Below are 18,174 nucleotides of genomic sequence, written 5' to 3'. Positions count from 1 at the left end.
GTATTTTATTTTTTTATTTTGGGGGAGATGTGATGGATATGTATATTATCTTGATTTTAGTGATGGTTTCAGGGTGTATACATATATTAACCTTACCAAATGTATAATTTAGATACTGTACAGTTTATTGTATATTAATTTTACCTTTTAAAGGTACTAAAAATATTGTGCTTAAAAAGAAATTATGCTATAAAGTTGTGAAAATCCCCTACACAGAAAAGTCTAATATGTTCTTGCAAGACATTTTAGTAGATGTAAATAAATAAAACGATCCACCATAGTCCTAGAGTAGACAACTCAATATTGTAAAGATGTAGATTGATGTGTTTCAAAATGGGTATCTCCATGGGCTTAATGTTTCTTATCTGGTAAGTTCATTCAATGATTTCTATGATTTCATTTTCAGACTTGTGTTTCTATGATCTAGGGATACTGTAGTTCCAAGCCTCAAGAGTACATTTAATCAGAGCCCAAAACAGAACCAAGAGATGGGCAGCTACCATCATATATCTATATCTATATCTATATCTATATCTATCTATCATCTATCTATCTATCTATCTATCTATCTATCTATCTATCTATCTATCTATCTATCTATCTATATTTTAGCAAGAGAGAGAGAGGGAGGGAAGGAGAGAGGAAGGGATAGAGATGAAAAATATCAACTCATAGTTGCAGCACCTTCATTGTTCAATGTTTGCTTTCTCATATATTCCTTGACCAGGGGGCTCTAGCTAAGCCAGTGACCTCTTACTCAAGCCAGTGACCTTGGGCTTTAAGCCAGCAACCTTGGGCTTCAAGTCAGTGATCTTTGGGCTCAAGCCAGCAACCATGGGGTCATGTCTATGATCTATGCTCAAGCTAGCGACCCCACACTCAAACTGATGAGCTTTCCCTCAAGCCAGATGATCCTGCGCTTAAGCCAGTGACCTCAGGGTTTCAAACCTGGGTCCTCAGCATCCCAGGCAGATGTTCTACCCACTGCACCACTGCCTGATCAGGCCTACCATCATATTTATGAGCAAGTCTGGAGTGAAAGAATTTTTGTCCTTGTCTAGGGAGTGATTTCAATAGGATAGACATACATTCTATACAGTCTTATGACCACACTGCTTCTCAGCATATTTTCCCTGTAAGTACCAAACAGGCATATACATTTCAATGTTAAAGATTAAAAAGAGACTTGTGATGGGTTGACTTTTTTCTCTGGCTTAAACATTTGAATAGTTCACTAGTCATAGCTTTAAATAAGTGGTGAACAGTGCAAGGAAAAAGAGTGAGTCAAAAAACCAAGGCCCACCAGGCATCTTCATATCTGGTTTCCATCAGCCTCAAATGGTTGTGGGTGTGGCCAATATGTAGTCATTGCTAAAAGCTGCATTTTAGGGGCTTTCCAACAGGTTACTTCTAAGAGAAACATTTATGAGAGAAGACTAAAACTTCTGTTATAATTGCTGTAGTTATATTGGGTATATATTAATATTTAGATTAGCTAAAATGGTAAAGCAGAACAAATTATTTGCTTAGACTGTATGCAAGAAATCATATTCTAAAATGAGTAAGAGTATACATCTTTTTTTTTTTTCATTTTTGTATTTTTCTGAAGCTGGAAACGGGGAGAGACAGTCAGACAGACTCCCGCATGCGCCCGACCGGGATCCACCCGGCACGCCCACCAGGGGCGAAGCTCTGCCCACCAGGGGGCGATGCTCTGCCCCTCCAGGGCGTCGCTCTGCCATGACCAGAGCCAAAGAGTATACATCTTATCAGCCAAAATGCGAGGAAGTTGTTAGGATGTCCCCCTCCCCACCCCAAAGTTCCATATTTCGGCTTGGAAAAGTTTAAACCTGACTAGCAGCTTAAAGTCCTAGGGAGGGTTGGCTGACCAGACTTTGATTCTTTCTTGGACCACATTCTGTTAGGCCTATGTCCTTCAGCAAACCTTTGTTTTCATAAGAAACACTCAAGTTGTTGTCTACTCCAACATTCCTATTACTTTGAGATTTTAGCAAGCTCACATTGCCATCTGAACTTAAGTACACAGACTGAATTCAAAGAACACGAAGACATGAGCAGATAATCTAAGAAAAAACACTGCTAGACTCATAAACACTAAGAGAAAGACACCAAATAAAACTCACTTTTTTTTTTTAGTTTGAAAATCCATACCTTAATTGATTTTTGCAAAAAAATATTTTTTTAGATAAAAGAGAAAGTATAATAAATTCAATTTTAATTTTTTGGACATGGATGGATGATATCTTCTGAGACTAAAAAGACAATTATTTGATAGGCTTTGCCAATAGCCTTGTATAATAAATGCCTGTATTTTTTCTTTAAATGAATCATTTTAAATATATCTGAACTGAATATTTTACTTGAAATTTTAATTGGGTAATTAATATGGTAATCCCAGGTCCAGGTAATTTAGGTACCCTAATATTACTTAGAAAAATACATGTCAAAAGCTATTAGCTATTAGCTAAAACTACCATAGCTAAGCAACCCTTGAAAACAGATTACTGTAGATATTTTATTTGTTGAATAAGGTAGCAAAGAATGGATATTGATGATGGGGTTTCATGAAGAAGAAACTTCAGAAAGCAAAGTTTAAAACTGTATACATTAAACAAAATAAAAAATGAGTATGTAGGCCCTGGCCAGTTGGCTCAGTGGTGGAGCGTCGGCCTGCTGTGCAGAAGTCCCGGGTTCGATTCCCGGCCAGGGCACACAGGAGAGGCGCCCATCTGCTTCTCCATCCCTCCCCCTCTCCTTACTCTCTGTCTCTCTCTTCCCCTCCCGCAGTGAGGCTCCATTGGAGCAAAGATGGCCCGGGCGCTGGGGATGGCTCCTTGGCCTCTGCCCCAGGTGCTGGAGTGGCTCTGGTCGTGACAGAGCGACGCCCAGGAGGGGCAGAGCATCGCCCCCTGGTGGGCAGAGTGTCGCCCCCTGGTGGGCGTGCCGGGTGGATCCTGGTCGGGCGCATGAGGGAGTCTGACTGTCTATCCCTGTTTCCAGCTTCAGAAAAAAATACAAACAAAAACAAAAACAAACAAAAAAATGAGTATGTAGTTGGTTTAAGGAACAAAAATATGTAAAAGAAGAACACTCAAAACTAACACTTTTGTAAACGGTATATAGGTTAATACGCTGATCTTACTAATTAAGGTTTTGTTATAGTTTTGGTTACAAATAGAAAGAAACAAATAACAGACAATGCACACTGATTATTATTGAGTTAGCTAAGAGGACTTCTATTATTATAATACTATATATTAGGGGTCGGGAACCTACGGCTCACGAGCCAGATGTGGCTCTTTTGATGGTTGCATCTGGCTTGCAGACAAATCTTTAATAAAAAAATAATGTTAAAAATATAAAACATTCTCATGTATTACAATCCATTCATTTCCTACTGCCCATGTTCATGTTTGCGGGTGGCTGGAGCCAATCACAGCTGTCCTCTGGGACTACACCAAATTTTTATTGGATAATGCATAATGTACACAAGTCGTTGTATGGCTCTCACGGAATTACATTTTAAAATATGTGGCGTTCATGGCTCTCTCAGCCAAAAAGTTTCCTGACCCCTGCTATATATAATATCACAACACAGTCACTTTAGTAAAAAGATAAAATAATGTGTACTCTACTTGAAATTAAAAGACCAATGGTGAATGTATTCCTCTTCATAGGATCACTGAACTAAACCTACAGCTTTCATTTATTTTTGCTAAATTTTCTACTGCACTATACAAGAATGTAGCTTTTTATTTCCCCACTAACCAACAGGGATATATTGATTGGAAGTACTCTGAAATCATTCTGTGAAGCTAAACTGCATTTTGACTTATTTGTATCAATTGTTTGTTTGAAGGCTGTTCATAACCTGGGAAAATGCCTTCTTTCATTTTAAATTGCAATCTCCCAGGTCTGTCATTTTCCTTTTTTCATGAGGACAAAAGAAATATTTTTTAGAACTCTGGTTTAGAGATCTCTGGAAGAGAGCATTCTCAAGTAACTTCTGATCAACAGATTGCATACATTTCCTCCTCGGCTGGGCAGACTGAGCATTTTCACGGCTCTACTCGCTTTATAAAGATGATTCAGAATTAATCAGTCTTCCTGCCACTTTGATTATTTATATATTCACAGTATTGACAGATTTCATTTTCCTTCCCACTCTCTACTCCTCTCCTGTCACGGTCTAGCCACGACAAGTCTATTACGGGGTCCTCGAACAGGAAAAGGTATGCAATTAAATAAATGATAGAGAATTAAAGATATATACATAAAGGTGGGTTCAGGAGGACAGCACGGGGAACAGTCTCTACTGCTCCTAAGCCGATGCAATGGCAGCCCCCAGAAACGCATCCGTCTTTATTCAGGGGAAAAAAAACGTGCTCCGTTAGCAATTCAATTGTTTCCAAGACAACTCAAAGACAACCCCCACCATACTATTTAGATCTAACTTTACACCAATAAGAAACTAGCTTCCAGCCTCTTCCGGAGAACATGGGTGGGACAGGCAATAATCAGGTATAGCTCTTTGTTAACTGGGCAGGTGAGATGGGTGGTTAGGCCCAGCACCTCTGTCCCCTGGATATAAAAACACCCTGTTTATATTTTGGTCCCCAACACTCTCCTTCAGGAATCACACTCCTGACATGGAATAGGGAACAGCAAGACAGACGCATCAGCAGACCTGCTTTCTTTAACACATCTCTCAGCTAATCCTGAGAACCCCCAATCATGTGGGCTATTCTCATCCACATCAAGCTTCTTCTCATTTCTTCAAGTGCTTTCTTAAGAATATGAATTTCGCTTACTCTGGAGACTACAATATAGGTATGTGAATGATCTAGAGATAACTATGGCTGGAATAATACAGAAAGAGTTATGGCTGCAGCTGCTGTAGTCACTGGAATGAATTTCCCCTAGGAGAGTGACATCAGGAAGCTTTGCAGAGGTCCAACCTCCCAGCATTTGGAGAAATCGCTGTGACATTTTAAAATGCATATTGCATCTTCTCCTGTGATTACAAAATATTACAACTGCACCTAAGTCACCTAGCACCAGTTTATGCCACTAATTCATTTTAAAGATACATTAACAGGAATACTGTCAAATGTCTCTTTGAATTCATTAGACATGGTGCATTAGAAGACTCAAATTTGATTCAGTCAAAATGGCAGAGGAAATTAATGTTATTCTCTTGTGTCATTTGCCTAAATTCAGAAAGGTAAAAAAACACCTGATTTAAAACACAGACATGTCACCTGAGCAGGCGGTGGCACAGTGGATAGAACGACAGACTGGAACGCGGAGGACCCAGGTTCGAGACTGAGGTCACCAGTTTGAGCGTGGGTTCATCTGGTTTGAGCAAGGCTCACCAACTTGAGCCCGAGGTCACTGGCTCGAGCAAGGGGTCACTCGGTCTGCTGTAGCCCCCCCCCCCAGGTCAAGGCACATATGAGAGATCAATCAATGAACAACTAAGGAACCGCAATGAAGAATTGATGATTCTCATCTCTCTCTCCTTCTGTCTGTCTGTCCCTATCTGTCCCTCTCTCTGACTCTCTCTGTCTCGGCCACAAAAAACAAACAAACAAAAAACCCCAAAATACCCCAGACATGTCTAATAATGAATGAAGTTGGAATACATAGAAAGACTGTTGTCAAGACAAGTCCATTGCCTGGTTGTCTTTGGCTGACATCTATTTCTACAGACAGTATCACTTAGGTTGAGGAACATGAAGAAATATTGAATAATGCCATTATTCAAACGGCATCTAAAAAGTATTGTTTCAAGTATCTTTTTCTCATCCTATGCCTTTTTTTTTTTTTCTTTTTTTCTTTTCTTTCATTTTTACAGACTCCCGCATGCGCCCGACCAGGATCCACCCGGCACGCCCACCAGGGGGCGACACTCTGCCCACCAGGGGGCGATGCTCTGCCCATCCTGGGCGTCGCCATGTTGCTACCAGAGCCACTCTAGCACCTGAGGCAGAGGCCACAGAGCCATCCCCAGCGCCCGGGCCATCTTTGCTCCAATGGAGCCTCGGCTGTGGGAGGGGAAGAGAGAGACAGAGAGGAAAGCACGGCGGAGGGGTGGAGAAGCAAATGGGCGCTTCTCCTGTGTGCCCTGGCCAGGAATCGAACCCGGGTCCTCCGCACACTAGGCCGACACTCTACCGCTGAGCCAACTGGCCAGGGCCGCCTTTTTTTTTTAATATTACTGCTTTTCAACATGTAACTAAATAGATCTATGGGTTTAGCTTGACTATGCCAACAAGATGGTAACAGCATAAACCCACATCAATTTTAAATGTGTATCTAATACCATATAACAAATTGGAAAAGAATTTCACATATAATTATGTCTATAAAGACAAACCACAAGGGTAATTAACATAGCTATGATTCCAGAGCACCACAAGGGTTAAACCAGATGGTGATGTTCATTATTTTTCTCTCCCACACAAAACCAAATATCACTAACTTCTCCTGGGAACGCTTGATGTATTAAAATGAAACATATTATTATGCAATACTTTAATGTCAGAAAAATTTTTCAAAACTAAGTTCAGAAATGTATGTATCCCCTCAAGATTGATGATGTTACTTACAAATAAATTAACTTACAAATGTTACTTACGAATAAATTAACAGAAATAGTGTATTTTTGATGTATAAGCCTCATATAATGACATCCCCAGACAAGGGAAGATTTAATTACTTAAAAATTAATAATTAACCATTAAGAGTAAAATGCAGGCTTCATATTTTTGCCACAAGATGGCTGGTATTATTCATTTTCAGTAGGTATTCTGGAAAAACAACAGCTTTATTGCTGTTTCAATTAGCTATTGTTGAGATAATGCAGAACAATACGTACATTATGGTTTCAAATAACAGTCATTAATTTTCCTGGATTTCCATGGCTAGTGCAGCCCTGCTGTGTCTGACCCTCTTTCTGAGACAAGCAGCTTAGATGGGGCAATTTCTTCTTATACATGCAGCAGAAGCACGAACGGAAAAGTGCGATGCCTCTTAGGGCCTAACCTTCAAATGAACAGTAATCTAACCTGTTACTTCCACTCACTTCTGTTTGCTAAAGCGAATCACAGGGCTAAGCCCTAAGGCCAGGGTTTGGGTGGTACACTCCATCCAATAGGAGGCAGTGTCAAGGTTGTGATTATAGAAAACGAGGACAAACCAAGGTTGATCATTCAATCTACTGTAACTATATTACAGTCTCACTCTCTGGTTTTCATTTTTTTAGAAAGGAGAGAGAGACAGGAAGGGTAAAAGGTGAGAAGGATCAACTCGTAGTTGCAGAACTTTTGTTGTTTATTAATTGCTTCTCATAAGTACCTTGACTGGTGGTGGGGTCCTAGTCGAGCTAGTGGCCTCTTCCTCAAGCCAACCACCCTAGGCTCAAGCCAGTGACCTTGCACTTCAAGCCAGCGACCTTGCGCTTCAAGCCAGCGACCTCAAAGTTTCAAATCTGGGACCTGAGCATCTCAGGTCGACGCTCTATCCATTGCGTCACCTCTGGTCAGGCTATAACTGTCTCTTTAGAGCAGATAATATATTGCACAATGTGAGAATGGTGGAGACTTACTTGTAACTCTGACTTCCTTCTTTAGGGAGTAATTTCTGCCACAGTTACCTGTGCTTGATGACTGCTGTGTAGAATTATAAACGGCATCACTGATGAACCTGCTATGAGCCTGCCATTCCTAGATTTCAGAAATAAATAATCCGACTCTCATCTTTTCAGTTTCTTGTATAAGAATTCAAACATATTTTATTTGGAACAAACCTTCCGCACTGTCCCGTGAGTGTGGACAGGTTGATGCGATTTCTAGTGCGGAAAGCAGAGAATGCCATTTGGGTCACAAGCCCCATCTTACCCAACTCTGGAGTTGCTTTTTGGAAGAGAATATATTATATGGGAATAATATTACAACATTGCCCTTAAGGAATTTGAGTAAATTTACTTTCTTTTCCAATACCACATAAGAGAAACTATCTCACATCATGGCAATGAGACAGTTCCTGTGAGAAGGGCGGCTGCAAACAGACGTCTAATCAGAAACAACACGTGGGCAAACTACTGTCTCACTGTGTATGTGTGTGCGCGCATGCGCATACGTGTGTGTATGTGTGTGTGTGATGTTTCTCTTGTCTCTCTCCCTAGAATTCCATTTTTTCATTGTGTTTTCCAAATTCTTGTTTTTTTTTTTTTTTATGGTGCTCCATTTTTGTAAATAGAGACGTGGAAGAAGAGTATGTTTGAAAACCTGCTCAGAGAATGAATTTCAATTTGGCTTTTCTATTAGGGGACTAATTTGCTTTCTCTGTGCAATTCTGGCAAGATCACTGTTGCATATATTATTGGATTTCAAGTCCTATGCCTCCACCTAAACTCATTTTGAGATTCTCACATGGCAGGTCAATTGTCGCAGTGGTACTGAATTCTGCTCAGCTTGTCTCAAGACTCTGTGGTGTTACATTTGGTGAAACAGCAGGAGAACTTTCTACCATATTTCCTTTCCCTTTGTTTAACTAGGCCAGGGTAGGCCTTTCTCCGTTGGCTTGACAGATTGTATAAAAGCAAACCTTGTGGATTTTCCATAGGAAAAAATGTGGTTTATATTTTTAATTTTTTTTTGTTTGCTGTCTCTCTCTCTATCTCTGTTATATCATATTATTTTCCATTTTAATCACATTTATAATACAAAATATTTTATATGCAAGCTCAAATAAGTAAAACCACCAAAACCTGTTCAGAATAAAATATTCTTTGCTTGAATTAACCTAGGATGACCACTTCATTTCATGAGCATATATATAAAACAGGGGTCCCCAAACTTTTTACACAGGGGGCCAGTTCACTGTCCCTCAGACCACTGAAGGGCCAGACTATAAAAAAAGTATGAACACTGCACATATTTTATTTTAAAGTAAAAAAACAAAATGGGAACAAATACAATATTTAAAATAAAGAACAAGTAAATTTAAATCAACAAACTGACCAGTATTTCATTGGGAACTATGCTCCTCTCACTGACCACCAATGAAAGAGGTGCCCCTTCCGGAAGTGCAGTGGGGGCCGGATAAATGGCCTCAGGGGGCCGCATGCGGCCCGCGGGCCATAGTTTGGGGACCCCTGATATAAAAGGAAAATGAACACAAAGTGATAGGTACAAAGCTATGTATTTAAGACAAATGCGGCTCGGAACCCACTGAACGGTTAGTGAAATACAGCTGAAAGGGTTGTCTTCCTAAGGATACTGAGACAGTCATTTCACTATCAAGTGTATGTGATACCTACCTGGCTATTCTCTTTTCCAAATTTATACTGCTCACAACAGTTAGAGGATATTTCAAAATGAATATGAAGCGATAAAATATCTCCTAATTTTTGTGAGCAGTATATTTTTGCCATTCGAAAATCATTTTCATTTTTCAATTATAGTTCACATACAAAATTATCTTAGTTTAGGTGTACACCTCAGTCATTAGACATTACCTAATTTACTAAGCGATCATCCTGGAAAATCTCGCACCCTTATCTGTCTCCTTTCCTTCACTTTTTATCTTGTATTGAGTATCACACTGAATCTACTCAGTACTGTAAACACACATACACACAGAGACACGCACGAGCTCGCACGTCAAATTAAGTCAAAGCAACACAATACTTTTCCCCTTTCTTACTTTTCCTTTTGGAAAACTGATTACAACCTTGATCCTGTTTAACAAAATGCACTTTGTGCGAAGAGGAAAACTACCTAAATCAAGGCTGAGGTATAATTATGAAAAATTCAGCCATAGCACAATTGGTTTAAGGTACACAAATCAACCTGAGAAAAGCAACTTTCCTTCTGAGACTGTACTTTGGTCATGTTAAGCTAAGTTATAATTTAATGTCATGAGCCATTAGATCATAACATTAAATTAATGATCATGGCTCAGACGAAAATATGGGCAGTTTTACATAATACGCAAAGGGAAAAAGAAAGAAAATGGTAACGTAAATCTTCTCAGTACCATCTGCCTTATCTTCTCCCCACGCCTCTCCAAAACAGTGGGAAGAATAAACAATACTACTCCTGATTGGCTAGGCATGAGAGATGAGGATACTAAATGAAAAATTCTCTAACACAAGCAGAAAGTCTAGTATTTCCTTTCTCCTGCATAAGCACACAGTATCTGCCTCACAAAATCAAAATCTGTCAAATTTCAGAGCTGGAATGGCCTTGAGCAAGCATCTGGCCCAGCTGTTCTCAAATTTAAATGGGCACGAGAAGCACCTGGAGGCTCCTTAAATCTGTAGATTCCCTGGCCCAGCCCTAGAGAGCCATCTTCTGACACTGTCTTTTCAATGAATTCCCAAGTTAAAATGGTGCAGCTTGTACGTGAACTTGGAGAAACATTTCTTTTGTCTGGCTGTGTCATTTTTCAGAAGATAAACTGGAGACTCCTCAATGCCACTGATCTCTCCAAGATCACACAGGCGAGTGGTCAGAACCAGAACCCAGATCCCTTGACCTATAAAAGAAGACACGTGCATTCTGTGACACCATGTGACTTCTAGGAAAAGGCCCTGTAACGGACAGTTTTGCATGAAGGGAACAGAGCCTAGAGCCTATAGGGAGGCACAGAAACATGAAGGACACTTTCTGCCTAGTTGAAAAGAAAAATAAATGGGGAGGGGAAGAGAGGGAGAGAGGGAGGGAGGGAGTGGCAGAGAGAGAGAGAGAGGAAAGGTGGATTAAACTTATAAAAACTAAGACCTCCTTAAGGCTATCTTGTGCCCAGACCAGACAGTACAGCTATGCAAAAGAGGTTATTAACAGGCACACCCTAAAAATTATATAGTATATACTGTATAGATGAGACCTAATGTCATTAAAGTACCTTGGGAGGAAAAAGAAGCAAAGAGGAAAGTAAAAATATAAGCATATATATTGCTATTTTTTTTTTTGTATTTTTCTGAAGCTGGAAACGGGGAGAGACAGTCAGACAGACTCCCGCATGCGCCCGACCGGGATCCACCCGGCACACCCACCAGGGGGCGATGCTCTGCCCCTCCGGGGCATCGCTCTGTTGCAACCAGAGCCACTCTAGTGCCTGGGGCAGCGGCCAAGGAGCCATCCCCAGTGCCCGGGCCATCTTTGATCCAGTGGAGCCTCGGCTGCGGGAGGGGAAGAGAGAGACAGAGAGGAAGGAGAGGGGGAGGGGTGGAGAAGCAGATGGGCGCTTCTCCTATGTGCCCTGGCCGGGAATCGAACCCGGGTCCCCCGCACGCCAGGCCGATGCTCTACCACTGAGCCAACTGGCCAGGGCCCTTAAGGCTATCTTGTACCCAGACCAGACAGTACAGCTATGCAAAAGAGGTTATTAACAGGCATACTCTAAAAATTATATAGTATATACTGTATAGATGAGACCTAATGTCATTAAAGTACCTTGGGAGGAAAAAAAAAGCAAAGAGGAAAGTAAAAATGTAAGCATCTATATTGCTATTTGAGAGAGATTTGATTGCACTTAAGATTTATTTTTATGCCCTGGCTGAATAGCTCGATTGGTAGGAGCATCATCCAGAAGTGCAGTGGTTGCGGCTGCGATCCCCAGTCAGGGCGCATACAGGAACAGACCGAAGTCCCTGTCCCTGTCTGTCTGTCTGTCTGTCTCTCTTCCCCTTCCTCTCTCTAAAATCGATAAAATTAAAAAAGGAAAAAAGATGTATTTTTATTCATCTAGTTTCTGTTATGAGTATTTTACAGATATCAAGAAAGAAGGGGAGTTACAGTATTTGACTTATGTTCTGTTGTAGGAAAAAGCTCAACATTTGAAAACATCATATATTGGTATATAGCCCATTTTTCACTTGGGGCCCAGGCTAGATGATACCATTGAGAGAAGGAGGTTTTGACCAGGACTTGAACCACTAATAGGAGTTAACCAGGTAGACAAGGAAAGGAAGCAAAGAGGGCCTCTTTCTTGAACAGGAGGATAATTTGCACTTGCTGTTTAACATTCTAATCAGTTTGTTTTACAAGAAACTTTTTGAGGGAGTTCTACAACACGGCCCCCCACTTTTTTGAAACGTTTCCATGGGAAGGTGAAGTTTATGTCCTATCTCCTTGAATCTGGGCTCTCTGGCTGCTTCACCAATAGAATATGAAAGAAATAAAACTGTGCTAGTTTCTGGCCCAGGTTTTAAGAAGTAGGCAGCTTCAACTTCTTGTGCCTTGGAATGGTTGCTCTTGGGACCCAGCGACTATGCTGTGTAAAAACCCACAATGCCCTGTGGAAAGGCTCACGTGAAGGAAAACTGACAGCCAGCACCTACTTGCCAGGCATGTGAGAAAGCCACTTGCAAGTGGATCCTGGCCCTGGCCAGTTGGCTCAGCGGTAGAGCATTGGCCCAGCGTGTGGAAGTCCTGACTTTGATTCCCAGTCAGGGCACACAGAAGAAGCGACCATCTGCTTCTCCACCCTTCCGCCTTCTCTCTTTCTCTGTCTCTGTCTCTTTCTCTCTCTTCCCCTCCCACAGCCATAGTTCAAATAAGCAAGCTGGCCCCAGGGCACTGAGGAGAGCTCCATGGCCTTTCCTCAGGTGCTAAAAATAGCCCAGCTGCCAAGCAATAAAGCCATGGCCCCAGGTGGGGAAAACATCGGCCCTAGACGGGGGTTACTGGGTGGATCCCTGTTGGGTACATGTGGAAGTCTGTCTCTCTGCCTCCTTGCCTCTCACTTGATGAAAGAAAGAAAGAAAGAAAGAAAGAAAGAAAGAAAGAAAGAAAGAAAGAAAAAAAGAAAGAAAAAAAGAAAGAAAAAAAGAAAGAAAAAAAGAAAGAAAAAAAGAAAGAAAGAAAGTGGATCCTTCAGCTGTCAGTGGACTTATCCCAGAAGATATCATCAAGTGCAGACAAGAAACCCCAATGAACCATGCCCAAATTGTAGATTCAAGTGCAAAGCAAGGAACTTTTGTTGCTTTAAGCTGCTACACTTCGGGCTGGTTTGCCAGAATAAGCACACTGATCTTCCCTATGAGGTATGCAGGAGGTGCCCCCTTCTCTGGGAAACTAAAGAACTCTGCGACCATATTCTCTCCTTTATCTCCTTGGCTACATCTTGTTCTCCTTGCCCAAGTCTCACCATTATAAATTTCTCTTTGGGCTCAAGTGCTGCTCTCATTGACCTTTGGATCCTCATTGCTGTTCTGTGGCAGATCCCAGTTCTCAACTGCTGTCCTGCAAAGTCAAGTTCAGGAATCTGCTCAGCAAGTACGTTTCCACTATGTGTATCCATTGCATGAATATTAACATTTCTCTTAGGTCACAGATAGGAAATGAATTTAGAGTTGTCCACTCAACCTGCTGGTTGCATCCAAATAATGCCAATTGTTTTCTAATCCAAAACAGAAAATGTCAACAATGTCTCCTAGAGGGTAAAAAAATGCTATCTACCCTCATTTCATTTTTTAAAAATGCAATGCACAATAGTTTTCCAACCATTTATGAAACTACTGTAAAAACTAAAAATAGGATTTACGGAGTAAATCATTGGGAGAAATGCCTGGTCAAACAGTTCATGAATATCCAGGTCTCGTTCTATTCGGGGCCGCAGCCTTGAACTGGATCCAATATTGAGTTGTTGGATTGAGAGCAAAGGACTGAGGTGAAATGTGGTTTGGCTCCAGAGAGCAGGAGAAATGCTGTTTTCTGCAGAGAGTAAGTTTTCTGCAACTCCCTCAAAATAATGTATTTTAAAAGGTGTTGGAGGTGAATAGAAATTAGAGAGAAAAAATCCTGAAATCTGTAGAGGATTTAAAAATTACACTTATAAGGACTCAGATCATTGTAAGTTAAAATAATAATAATAATAATAATAATAATAATTAGTCAAATTGCTAATAGACCTCTCAAGGACAAGTACAATGCAGGAGCAAACAGAAGTAATTTCTTGCTTTCTTACTATCAGGAAATAGACGCTCCTCCATCTAGACTAATATGATCTCCAGTGGGGAATGATTTATTTCCCTTGCATTCATGAAACTCTCTTTCATAACCAGGTGTAATGGCTTCTTTTACCTCTACAGGGAACGGTTGATTTATGCATAGACCTTTGTTCAATAACCTTTCTTCAAAGATTGATGCTGTTAAAGATGAAAAAAAAAGTGAACTCTTTGACATTTTATTTTAATGTAATTTAGAAAACCATGTAAACTGCAAATGGACCTCATGTGGAATGAAAATCACACGCTGATAACCTAAATTATTTTGAATGCTATTAATCTTTGACAAATACCTGAAATGTTTTATTATCAGAATTATGAAAGGCACAAGAGAGACACTAATGAAGTTCATTTTGAAAATAATTTGTTAATGCAAGACTGAAGATTACTTTATTTGATTCCCCAATACACACTTTCAGAATATCTAACAGGAAGGGGGGGCATTGTTGCCCACCACATAAAGGAATTATTCTTCTTATTATTTTGCCTAGAAAGTCTGATATCAAACACTTGTAACCCTCAAAAATCTTTAAGTTTGGTTCAAGGAAAGAGGAGAAAGTGGTGTGAATTTCTGTGACATTTTCTGTGGTTAAACTTTTCCTGACCTTTTTCATTCTTGTTTGGAGAAGAAGGACTAAAGTTATACAGATCTTGTTCAGGCTCTAAAAGAGATCAGGCCCTGGCTGGTTGGCTCAGTGGTAGAGCATACGCCCAGCATGTGGAATCTCTGGTTTGATTCCTGGTGAAGGCACACAGGAGAAGTGACTATCTGCTTCTCTACCCTCCCCTTCCTTCCTTGTTTCCCTTCCTTCCCTTCCTCCCTCCCTCCTTCTCTCTCTCTCTCTCTCTTCTCCTCCCATAACCATGGCTCGAGTGGTTCAAGTGCATCACCTTGAGCGCTGAGGATGGCTCCATGGAGCCTCTGCCTCCAGCACTAAAAATAGCTCAGTTGCAAGCATTGGCGCCAGAGGGGGTCACCACGTGGATCCTGGCCGGGGTGCATGTGGGAGTCTGTCTCTCTATCTCCCCGCCCCCCTCTTACTTGGAAAAGGAGAAATAAAAGAGATAAAAGAAAGTAAGTGAATAATCCTAGCTTTTCATTGTCTTCAGTGCTCGTTTCAAGTATGCATTTGAAACAATTTTATTAATTTATTAACGTATCTGTGAGCCATTAATGTGACTTCCAATGTTGGTCTGACTAAGAAGGTTTTACTGAAATGTATTTCAAGGAAACTCAATGTCTGGTGTTTGGTTGAAAGATAGGGGCAGCAAGCCAATTTACTTTCCTGAAGAAAGTTATTATGACAGACAAAATATCTCTTTTAGTTTTCATTGTAGTATGTTTGTTCTCAAGAATAGAAGTATTATATTAGATGAGAGAATTCAAGATGGCAGACGAGTAGGTGGAAGCTACACTCATTTTCTCTCTGGATCTAACTGGAATTACAACTAAATTGTGGAACAATCACCCTGAATTACCAAGTGAAGACTAGGAGTCACAGAAGAAGCCATATTGAGACTGTTAGAAAAGGTGGAGATGTACAAAGGGCTGCCCCACTCCTATGGGTGGTGGTTTCTCCTGAGCAGGGTCTTAACCCCAAGCTGGCCTCCCCAGCCCAGAGCACCAGAGATGGGAAGAGGCACCCCCATGACATGTGAACAGCAGAAGGGTTTCTGTCCACCAGGGAGAGATGGCTTAGAGATATAGGCACTCTCTTTAAAGGCCAATGCACAAAATTTCATTTGCAGCCACTCACTCTGGGCCCGGGCAGAGGCAGGGTAGAGCACACTAGAGTTGTGTGAGGAGAGTCTGCGGTTTGTGGTTCTGGAGAAGAGAGCTGAAGGGACAGCTGCCAGGACCCTTTTGCTGAGTCATTTCCCACACAGCAGATGCTATCTTTCTTGGGTAGAATACTTCCATCTGTGTGGCATCAGCCTGGGGCATGGCAACAGTCCTGCCTTTGAGAATCCCTCTCACACTATCCTGTGGAGCTTAGGCCCTGCTGAGGCAGAGAGCCAGAGGCTCTTTCAGCATTTCAGCCTAACAGATAGCTGGCAGGCAGAGGCATGCAGAGGTGGATCTCAGGGTACCTTGGGACCTGTGCTGACTGGCCCCTGGGCCCAGTACTGGTAATTGCTGGCCTTGGTGTACGGCTTGGTCTTCCTGCGTGCACCCAGACCCAGCAGAGGCAGCCACAAGCTGTGGATTGCCTGTAGCTCCAAATAGGTTGCTGAAGGCCAGTCACAGGCAGCATCTTACATTGGCCTACACTAGAGTCCTCTCCAAGAGGCCCAGAACCAACACACCCAGTGGCCAGCTTCAGAAACATCAGAGAAGGATCCAATTAGTTTAACAAGCAGCATATCCAAAGGGTGATATTGGCAGGCACTAAACCTGCTGAGGTGAATTATGCTTTGTGTAGTCAGCACCCACATAGCAGCTCACACACCATGGTGAGGGTGGAGCTTCACAGTCAGCCAGCATGAGGGCCAATCCCATTCATTAATGGGCCAATAGCAATAAAGTGTCATTTATAATAGGAGGGACCACATAACTCACACAAGGGACATTCCTGAAATACCCAGCTCAGGTGATCAAGAAAATTGAGCCACTGGATCCCACAGGACACTTATGACATAAAGCCACCCCATGAAGACTGGGAGTTGTAGTAAAGCCGTCTAATATATAGAAACAAACACAGAGAGGCCGAAAAAATGGGGAAACAACAACAACAAATAAACAAGTCCCAAATGTCAGAAGAGGAGAAATGTTCATACAAAGAGCTAAATAAAATGGGGGCAAGCAATTTATCAGATATAAAGTTCAAAGCAATAGTTACAAAGATGTTCAACAGCTGGATAAAGGACACAGAAACCATGAAAAAAGGACCAGCCAGAAAGGAAGAATACACTGAGAGAAATAAACAGTGGGATCTACAGCCGTACCACCCTGAACACGTTTGATCTTGTTTGATCTTGGAAGCTAAGCAACGTTGCGCCTGGCTAGTACTTGTATGGGAGGAATAAACAGTAGGTTGGATGAAGCAGAGGATTAAACCAGCAATTTGGAAGATAAGCTAGAAAAACACACCCCATCAGAGCAGCAAAAAGAAAAAAATATTAAAAAATGAATATAGTTTAAGGGACCTTTGGGACAACATGAAGAGTAACAACATCTGCATCATAGGAATGCCAGAAGGAGAAGAGAGAGCGCAAGGGATTGAGAATCCATTTGAAGAAGTAATGACTGAAAACTTCCTTCATCTGATGATGGAAAAAGACAGACAAGTCCAGAAAGTGCAGAGTCTCAAACAAGATGGACCCAAAGAGGTCCACATCAAGACACATCATAATTAAAATGGCAAAGGCTAACGACAGAGAGATTCTTAAAAGCCATAAGACAAAAAGAGTTAGTTACCTACAAGGAAGCTCCCATAAGTCTGTCAGCTGATTTAACAACAAGAACATTTCAGGCCAGAAGAGATTGACATGAAATATTTGAAGTGATGAAAAGCAAAGACCTACAAACAAGACCACTTTACCCAGCAAGGCTATCATTTAAAATTAAAGGAAAAATAAACAGCTTCCCAAACAAGAAAAAGCTAAAGGGGTTTGTTACCACCAAACCAGTATTATAAAAAATGGTAAAAGGGCCTGACCGGGTGGTGGCGCAGTGGATAGAGCATCGGACTGGGATGCTGAAGACCCAGGTTCGAGACCCTGAGGTCGCCAGCTTGAGCGCAGGCTCATCTGGTTGGAGCAAAAGCTCACCAGCTTGGACCTAAGGTCGCTGGCTCGAGCAAGGGGTCACTCGGTCTCCTGAAGGCCCGCGGTCAAGGCACGTATGAGAAGGCAATCAATGAACAATTAAGGTGTTGCAATGTGCAACAAAAAACTAATGATTGATGCTTCTCATCTCTCCGTTCCTGTCTGTCTGTCCCTGTCTATCCCTCTTTCTGACTCTCTCTGTCTCTGTAAAAAAAAAATGGTAAAGGGGATGCTTTAAGAATAAGAAACATTAAGATTAAAAAAACAAACAAACAAACAGAAACATAGTTAAAAAACAAAATGGCAATAAATATATACCTGTCAATAATTACTTTAAATGTAAACGAGAGCATGGATGGACCTGG

The 18,174-nt window shown here is 41.4% G+C and overlaps 1 protein-coding gene and 1 non-coding gene across 6 annotated transcripts in view; one reads left to right on the top strand and one right to left on the bottom strand.

Moving 5' to 3' along the window:
* Window positions 1–18,174, bottom strand: part of DMD (dystrophin) — a 2,360,554-nt gene that overhangs the window by 553,355 nt on the left and 1,789,025 nt on the right. The window lies entirely within an intron of this gene.
* TRNAS-GCU (transfer RNA serine (anticodon GCU)) lies at window positions 2,657–2,732 on the top strand. The gene has a single exon. It is a non-coding gene; the product is annotated as a tRNA-Ser (tRNA).

Source organism: Saccopteryx bilineata, chromosome X (genome assembly GCF_036850765.1).
Source record: "Saccopteryx bilineata isolate mSacBil1 chromosome X, mSacBil1_pri_phased_curated, whole genome shotgun sequence".
Taxonomy (NCBI): domain Eukaryota; kingdom Metazoa; phylum Chordata; class Mammalia; order Chiroptera; family Emballonuridae; genus Saccopteryx; species Saccopteryx bilineata.
This window is presented reverse-complemented; position numbering and strand designations above follow the sequence as displayed.